General features: G+C 42.6%; 1 pseudogene; it reads right to left on the bottom strand.

Moving 5' to 3' along the window:
* Window positions 1-3,068: 3,068 nt before the first annotated feature.
* LOC131762221 (importin subunit alpha-1 pseudogene) lies at window positions 3,069-5,807 on the bottom strand (annotated as a pseudogene).
* Between the last annotated feature and the right edge of the window lie 3,693 nt (window positions 5,808-9,500).

Below are 9,500 nucleotides of genomic sequence, written 5' to 3'. Positions count from 1 at the left end.
AAAAGAAAACTGAATTATCTAGTAGTGTTTAAAATCTTTTCCCCGGGGGTAGAGTAGCTTTAAAACCTCTTACTCTGGGCTAAATTCTAACCTGTATTAATTAGCCTAAAACACATACAAAACAGGAACGCAGGTATTTGAAAGGAACAAAACTTCATAATTAAAATATTGCCTGTGGTTTTTGAGTTTTGCTCTCTGGGAGCTTACTGGCTGGAATTGGGATGGTGGTAGCAGTAGGAGAGAGGGAAATACAGCTTCTTGTAATGGCGAAAAAAAGTGGTCCAAATGAGACATTTCTTATTTATTTATTTATATCTTTGGCTGTGTTGGGTCTTCATTGCTGTGCGCGGACTTTCTCTAGTGGCAGCAAACAGTGGCTACTCTTCGTTGTGGCGCGCGGGCTTCTCATTGCGGTGGCTTCTCTTGTTGCAGAGCACGGGCTCTAGGTGCACAGGCTCAGTGGTTGTGGCTCACGGGCTCTAGAGCAGAGGCTCAGTAGTTGTGGCACACGGGCTTAGTTGCTCCGCGGCATGTGGGATCTTCCCAGACCAGGGCTTGAACCCGTGTTCCCTGCACTGGCAGGCAGATTCTTAACCACTGTGCCACCGGGAAAGTCCCGAGACGTTTCTTTCTAAGGTGTAGGAGTGCAGAGGTTAGCCAACCAGGTTTGGCAGCTGTACTGTCAATCACAGGGACCCCTATGGACCCATAGGCCCATCTTGCCTTTCCACTGTACTTCATGTGCACCTTGGGGACAGAGATGGATGTTTGAGCTTTAGCTACCTCTTGCGTATTCCAAAGCAGCAGAAAAGGGAAATGATGAAGGGCATGTGCCAGCTGCCTGGTTAAGGTCTGTTGCCCTGCTACTGCTTTTTGGCCAGATGGAAACCTCATGGCCATACCTTACAGCAAGGGATGCTGGGCAGTGCATTCTTTTTTTCTGGGATGCCACGTGCCCATTTGGTGGGCTTCTGTCAAGGAACAAGGGGGAGAGAGGACATGGTGCCCACCTGCCACAACTGGAACATCCTGAAACAGGCTGTGGCTGGGCAGGGTGGGTACCTGGGAAGGGCGTCCTTGAGGCTGTGATTCTCAAGCTGAGTTTTGAAGGGTTAATAATGAAGTCAATGGAAAGTGGATTTGGCCAGGGGGGTTAGTAGAAAAAAGGGGTTCTGGAAGAGAATGGTATTACTCAGACTGCTCCGTCAGATCCCCTCTGTGTACTTGCACTGATTTTACTCCTGAATGCGTGCAATCTAGAGTTTTGCATCCCCACCCTGCCCAAAGGGCCCTCTGTCCTCACCTGTCTAGGTCTGTGCAACTTTCTAGGGTTTTCTTCCCATTGCTCTTCTGTTAGAGCCAAGATCTTCTAGCCGAGTCTCCAAAAGTTAACTTTGTTCAGGCTTAAGCACCTCCCAGAAGTGTTGACATGCTCATGATTGCCATGGGTGATGGGGCCATGCTCCCCATGGCTCGCCCACGTCTCTGCAACTCCTGCACCCACATTCTTCTTAATCTGTCTTTACCTCCCTATCTTGATACAGGTCTTTGTTTGCACGTTGAATGATTCTAAGCTGTGGGTCAGCAAATGCTCCTGTGGGGACAGAGTAACTTTCAATGTTGCAACTACATGAGCTGAATGGAAAAGTGAACACAATCATTCTACATATAAGAGTCTTTCTGAGACCAAATGATCAAATATCTGATTTAAAGGAAACAACGCTGGCAACCCTACCCGTATCTGTATACAGAACAGGTTGTATAGTATGTACCTAGCCAGATTGCAAGTGTCTCAGATACTCGTGGAGTGTCAGGACCTGCTGAAATGCGGTATAGTCCCCTCCAGCCGCTGCCTCCGTTCTACTTGCCTCCTGCTCCCTTTACCACCACCCCTAGCTCATTGGAAACCGGCTCCCCAGGGTGCAGTGCTGGATGGCCTGTGGCTTTTCATCACTACTGGGTTTCTGAGAATAATTTGCCAGGAGATTCCTGAGAAGGGACATAATCGTATCTGAAATTTCACAATCATGCCTTGCTGGGAGTGGGTCCCTCCCTTCCCAGTTTGGCGGGCTGCATATTAGTAGGCCCTTTGTATCTGGGGAAACGTTTTTTATTTTTGGGTGCATTGGGTCTTCGTTGCTGCGCGTGGGCTTTCTCTAGTTGCGGCAAGCGGGGGCTACTCTTCATTGCGGTGCACGGGCTTCTCATTGCGGTGGCTTCTCTTGTTGTGGAGCACGGGCTCTAGGTGCACGGGCTCATTAGCTTTGGTGCACGGGCTCAGCAGTTGTGGCACGTGGGCTCAGTAGTTGTGGCTCGCAGGCTGTAGAGCGCAGGCTCAGTAGTTGTGGTGCACAACTACTGAGTAGTTGTTGCTCTGCGGCATGTGGGATCTTCCCGGACCAGGGCTCGAACCCATGTCCCCTGCATTGGCAGGCGGATTCTTAACCACTGCACCACCAGGGAAGTCCTGAGAGAAATGTTTTATATAATTTAAAAATCCTTTCATTGATGAAATTTAAAGCAAACTTTGCACCGCACAGCTTATGGGATCTTAGTTCCCTGACCAGGGACTGAACCTGGGCCCTTGGCAGTGAGAGCAGGGAGTCCTAACCACGGGACCACCAGGGAATTCCCTAAACGTTGTAGACTTTGAACGTTTTCCTTAATGCCTGCCATTGGGAACACCATTGAGAACTTCCTGCCTCTCAAATTCACTGCTTTTCTTAGAGAGTCCACCATTCCTCATAGAATTACAGTGGATAAAATATCTATTCTGATATCAGTTATTTCACATAAATGGTATTATACATTTTGATGCAGCTTTATCGTTAATAATATATTTTATAAATTCACTTCCATCTATTTGTACTCCATCCTTTTTAATGATTACATCTGCTTTTTTTTTTTGAAGGGTGGAATTTAATCTTTATTTACAGGGCACTGCAAGATATGAAATTCCACATAGAAATAAGAAACCCATTGAGAGGAGAAGCTTCATACAGTATGTACAGTTTAGAACTGTTCAAGTATAGTTTCTTTGTAAAAAGTGCTACAGTAACAAACCATGTATAAAAAGAGTTCTTAGTAGAGAAACAGTAAGACAAACTTCTACCAAACATAGTACACAACAAACAACTTAATGCCTCAGGTGTACAGTCTAAAAGTTGAAGGTCCCAGCAGTGCCATCCTGAACTTGGAATGTAAACCCTTCAGAGGTAGTTTCTGGCACAAAATTTTGATCTACCTCTTCCTCCACAGAGAAATACGTCTCAATCAATTTTAATGAAGCTTTGTACACAGACTCATTTTCATGGTTTTGTAGAGCTTCAATTTTGTCCAAACCTCCACATTCTTCAACTGCTATACTAAGTTTCTCAGTTTCACCTAGTTTCTCAGCAGCCTGAAAGATATTTGCAATGGCATCCAGAATAGCCAGAATAATTTTGGTGTCTTTCGCAGTTAGGAGGTTCATCAACGGTTCTATTATGCCACAATGAACAAGGTATACGATCTGCTCAACTGTTCCGCCACGTGTATAGTTGGTCACAGCCCATATAGCTTCCTTTTGTGTCTTAAAGTCTGCCTTAGAGAGAACGCCAACAAGGAGTGGGACTAATCCATAAAGTGCAACTTGTTGTATTTGGTCCTGGCGGCCAGCCGTGATGTTTGACATTGTCCACGTAGCTTCCTTCTGAGTGTTTGTTTTGGAGTTTGTTCGCAGGCTGGGAAAGATGGCAAGTGCTCCTGCATCTGTTACAACCTGAGTCTGTTCATCTGTCCCAGTGACAATATTCCCTATGGCTCTTTGAGCGGGAGTCACGATTGGCAATTCAGTAGCTCCTAAAAGCTTCACAAGTTGGGGTACAACCCCAGTTTTCACAACCATTTCAATCTGTTCATTTGGACCATCGGTAAGGTAGGAAATAGACCAGCAGGTATCAGCTAAAACTTCTGGATCATCGTGATGCAGGAGACGAACTAAAGTAGGAAGAACTTGCTCAACAGTGTCTAAGGGGGGTGGTGCAGGATTCTTGTTGGGACGAAGATTTGAAAGTGTCCAGGTGAGATTACGTAAGTAACCACATGCTAAAGATGACAAATCAGGAACCTCCAGAAGTGCCAACAGCAGGTCAACTGCACCATAACTTGATAACCAAGTCTCGGAAAACCAAGCCATCACCTGCAATGTTTCCTAGAGCCCATAGAGCTTGTTCACTGATGTGAGCGTGGGGAGATGCCAACAGAGAAATGAATGCTGGGATAGCACCTCCATCTACCACAGCCTTGGTCTGTTCTGATGTCCCAGAAGCAATGTGAGTGAGGGCCCAAGCAGATTCAAACTGAATGGGACTACAATCAGTTCTGCCCAAGCAGGACACAAATTTTGGAATCAAACCCGCCCAGATTATGTTGTCTGTGGGGGGCTGTTTTTCCCTAGAAAGCAGTTTCCTAGCAGCTTGAGTAGCTTGGAGTTGGCTTTCCAAATTGTTGCTACTTATGCCTTTGACAGTGTCATCAACAGAGCAATTTACAGTGCCTTGGTGGTTGTGGTTTTCCTGCAGTGGAGAAGCAGCATCATCTGGAAAAGAGCTGACATTTCTCCTTTTCAGCATCTGGTCATCCTTCTTAGCCTTCCTGAGCTCCACATTAACTTCTATTTGGCGCTGCCTCATTTCTGTACTGTCTTTCCCCTTGTTCTTGAATCTGTTAAGGCGGGTGGCTGGTGAATTAGCATTCTCATTGGTGGACACGGTTATGAGACAAAGAGAGAAAGTTACACAGCCGGCTCAAGCTTCCACAGGAGGCAGCTCAAAACATCCACTATGGTCAGCCCTACATCTCCTTTTTAATAAAACGGTAATAGTAATGCAAGTTTATGCTAAAAACCCAGACTGCTCATAAGGATGTAAAGAAGAAATTAAATCTCCCTCAACAGTTTGCCCCCAGCCCTTGCATTTCACTTCCTAGAAAGCTATTAAAGGTTTCTCGTTCCCAGTTAAGTACAAGTAAATTCCAATTTTGCAAGAACTAATGGCCTTTTGGGGGGGCAGGTTATTCCATTTTTTTTGAAAACCACCTGAATGGGCCACAGGTTTTTTTTTTTTTTTTTTTTTTTTTTGCGGTACGCGGGCCTCTCACTGTTGTGGCCTCTCCCGTTGCAGAGCACAGGCTCCAGACGTGCAGGCGCGGCATGTGGGATCTTCCCTGACCGGGGCACGAACCTGCATCCCCTGCATCGGCAGGCGGACTCTCAACCACTGCGCCACCAGGGAAGCCCTACACCTGTCTTTTGAAAGTTAACTGTCAAGGGCCTATGCCCATTTATCTGTTGGTTTCTAAGTTCCTGTCAAACTGTATGTACTCTGTGCCAGCATTGCTGCAGTTATTGCTACCTACTCCATTTCATCCTGTATGCTGTGACCCTACCTGGAACTAGTCAAATAAAACTCTGGTTATTCTCGAAGTGAGAGAGTGGCAGGGACATATATACACTATCAAATGTAAATTAGATAGCTAGTGGGAAGCTGCCGCATAGCACAGGGAGATCACCTCTGTGCTTTGTGACCACCTAGAGGGGTGGGATAGGGAGGGTGGGAGAGAGGGTGATGCAAGAGGGAAGAGATATGGGAACATATGTATATGTATAACTGATTCACTTTGTTGTAAAGGAAAAACTAACACACTATTGTAAAACAGTTATACTCCAATAAAGATGTTTTAAAAAACAAACAAACAAACAAACAAAAACTCTGGTCATTCTATTCTTACCTGGAAACACTGTATTGCTCCCTACTTTCACACCTCATCCTTGACTCAGATACTTTGCTTTCATTGAATAGGCTGTGTTTTCCCATTGCTATCTCTTTGTCCAGCCTTGCCTCTCTGTCTGGAATCCCTTTATCATGCTGATCACCCAGTATTTTCTAGGAGGAATCATCGTGTCACTGAACTTACAGCATCTTTCATTAATCCCATACTAAAAACAATTTTGCCTTATTTAAGCAAAGTATGCAATGCTTTAAAATCTTTGTAAGTATTTAAAATTTTTAAAATTTAGTACTGAAAAAATATAAAATATGTTTTTCCTTTGGTCTTAATTCCAAAGAATATAGGCAAAAGAAGAGCCAGACACAGGATCATGTGGGAGAGGTAGATTTGAACTGAATCATTGAAGTTCAGTACCAGAAGGTGGCACACTTTCCCCACTTAAATGCATTCATTTGCTTTGATATAAATAAGATGCAAAAAAAAAATCCTAGTTATGCCCATTTTCTTTAGAGGTTTGAAGCTCTTTGCCATGCATACTCAGGAAACTCACCGCTGAAATGGTTTAAAGATCTAGCGGTGAAGTCAATCTCTTAAGATAAATGACTAAGGAGATATCTCAACCTAGCTGAGCTGTAATTGCATAGGAATGGGGTCTAAACTAATTCATAAGGATGGTCTCAGACGTTTCCTTATTAGGTTTGAGATCACTGACTCAGGAAATGTCTAAATTTAAGCCTTTTCTGTATGTTTCCTAAATTTGTGTTACATTTTGTGTAATGTGTGACAGATTAGCTCCATCAAAGATTTCATATCATGCAAATGGAAAGAAAGGTTTCATTTCCTTAAATGTGCAGCAACCACGTATGTGCTATGTATCAGGAAGGAAAAGGTAAAATAAGGTAAAGGAAGGGAGAGGATGTAGGGAGGAAGGGAGAAAAAACACTAGGTGTTGAAGAAAGATGGGGTAAGTCATAAGAAGGCTGGGCCTGGGAACCCCATGCCTGAGACGTGGGCAAGAAGGTCTGAGGGGACAGGACATAAACAGATGGATTGGAATAATTAATATTGTTAAAATTACCATACTACACAAGGCAATCTTCAGACCCAATGCAATCCCATCAAAATACCAAGGACAGGCACTTCCCTGTGGTCCAGTGGTTAAGACTCTGTGCTTCCACTACAGAGGGCATGGGTTTGATCCCTGGTCAGGGAACTAAGATCCTGCATGCCATGTGGCACTGCCAAAACAAAACAAAACAATCCCCCCCCAATCAAACAACCAAGGACATTAGTCACAGAACTAGAACAAAAATGTAAAAATTTGTATGGAAACACAAAAGGCCCAGAATTGCCAAAACAATCCTGAGGAAAAAGAGCAAAGCTGGAGGCATAACCTTTGCAGGCTTCAGACTATACTACAAAGCTACAGTAATCAAAATAGTGTGGTATTGGCATGAAAACAGACAAACAGATTAAGGGAACAGAATACAGAGCCCAGAAAGAAACCCACACACCTATGCTCAGTTAACCTATGACAAAGGAGGTAAGAATATATGATGGAGAAAATACAGTCTCTTCAACAAGTGGTGGTGTGCAAGCTGGACAGCTTACCTATCAATCAATGAAATTAGCACTCCCTCACATCATGTACAAAGATAAACTCAAAATTGTTTAAAGATCTAAATGTAAGACACAATGCCATAAAACTCCTAGAAGAGAACATAGGTGAAACATTCTCTGACATAAATCATAGCAATGTTTTCTTAGGTCAGTCTACCAAGGCAATAGAAATAAAAGCAAAAATAAACAAATGGGACCTAATCAAATGTAAAAACTTATGCACAGCAGAGAAAACCATCAATGAAAAGACAACCTACGAATGGGAGAAAATAGTTGCAAATGATATGACTGATAAGGGGTTAATATCCAACATATATAAAGAGCTCATAAAACTCAACATCAAAAAAACCCCAAACAACCTGATTAAAAAGTGGACAGAAGACCTGAATAGATGTTTTTCCAAAGAAGATACACAGATGGCCAAGAGGCACATGAAAAGGTGCTCAATGTTGCTAATCATCAGAGAAATGCAAATCAAAACCACAATGAGATACCACCTCACACTTACCAGAATGGCTATCATCAAGAACACAAAAAACAAATACTGGAGAGAATGTATAAAAGGGAACCCTTGTACATTATTGGTGGGAATGTAAATTAGTGCAGCTGCAGTGGGAAACAGTATGGCAGTTTCTCAAAAAACTAAAAATAGAACTACCATATGCCCCAGCAATTCCACTCTTGGGTATATATATGAAAAAAATGAAAACACTAATTTGAAAAGATAAATGCACCCCAATGTTCAAAGCAGCATTATTTACAGTTGCCAAGATATGGAAGCAGCCCAAGTGCCCATCAACAGATGAATGGATAAAGAAGACATGGTATATATATATATATATATATATATATATATATATATATATATATATATACACACACACACATATACACACATACACACACACACACACACACACACACACGGACTACTACTCAGCCATAAAAAATGAAATCTTGCCATTTGCAACAACATGGATGGACTTGAAGGGTATCATGCTAAGAGAAGTAAGTCAGACGGAGAAAGACAAATACTGTATGATATGACTTATATGTGGAATCTAAAAAATAAACTAGTGAATATAACAAAGAAACAAACTTACAGAAAACAGAGTAGTGGTTACCAGAGCGGAGAGGAAAGGGGGGAGGGGCAAGATGGGTAGGGGATTAAAATGTACAAACTATTAAGTATAAAATAAACTACAAGGATATATTGTACAACATAGGGAATATAGCCAATATTTTATAATATCTATAAATGGAGTATAAGCTTGAAAAACTGTGAATCACTATGTTGTACACCTGTAACTTACATAATATTGTACATCAACTATATTGAAAAGAAAAGTCTGAGGGGACAGATCAGAGGCTCCTGCTAGGTTCTGCTGTGATGGCACAAAGTTGTCCCAGATGATCCCGTACAATCCTGTGTACTGGGGAGGAGGTTTGATGGTTTCCCCTAGAGTGGCCATAACCCCACCCTGCTTCTGCCAGCAAGTGGAGTACTTTCTCCTTAACTTATGTAACCTTTCTTAATCTGCACTGTCCAGGGAAATCATGACAATCTACATAGAAAGATCAGGTTCAAACTCATATTGAACCATAGTTCTTTATTAACATGAAGTTGCTGCTGTAATTTGAATATCAGCAGAGAGAATTTGTTGGCATTGTTTTTCCTCTCTGTGAGGACATTCTAGTCAAAAGGAAAAGCAGTCTGTACAAGGGTGTGGTGACTGTGAATATCATTTAAGTCATGATTTTAACCTCTAATAGTGCCACATTTATTGACCATCTTCCATATGTCTAACACTAGAATTAAGGTATGTATGTAGGTGCTACACAAAGACAAATTTTGGCTTGATCAAACACTGAGTGCCTATGGCATATTCCTTACATTAGCTTTTGTGTTCTTCATCACAACCCAAAAGAGTTGGTGGTATTATCACCATCTTAGATTAGAAAACAGGTTCAGAGGTGAGTTTGAATTCAGACTCAGGTCTGTCTTACTCCAAAGTCCATGCCCACAGGATGGCAGGGGCTGCCTCAGGTCTCAGAGAAAAGTCTTTCACCTCAGGTCTCAGAGTAAAGTCTTTCACTGGAGGCGTTCAAGC

This window comes from Kogia breviceps, chromosome 1 (assembly GCF_026419965.1).
Source record: "Kogia breviceps isolate mKogBre1 chromosome 1, mKogBre1 haplotype 1, whole genome shotgun sequence".
Classification (NCBI taxonomy): Eukaryota; Metazoa; Chordata; class Mammalia; order Artiodactyla; family Physeteridae; genus Kogia; species Kogia breviceps.
The sequence above is the reverse complement of the archived record's forward strand: the minus strand, read 5'-3'. Positions and strand labels throughout refer to the sequence as shown.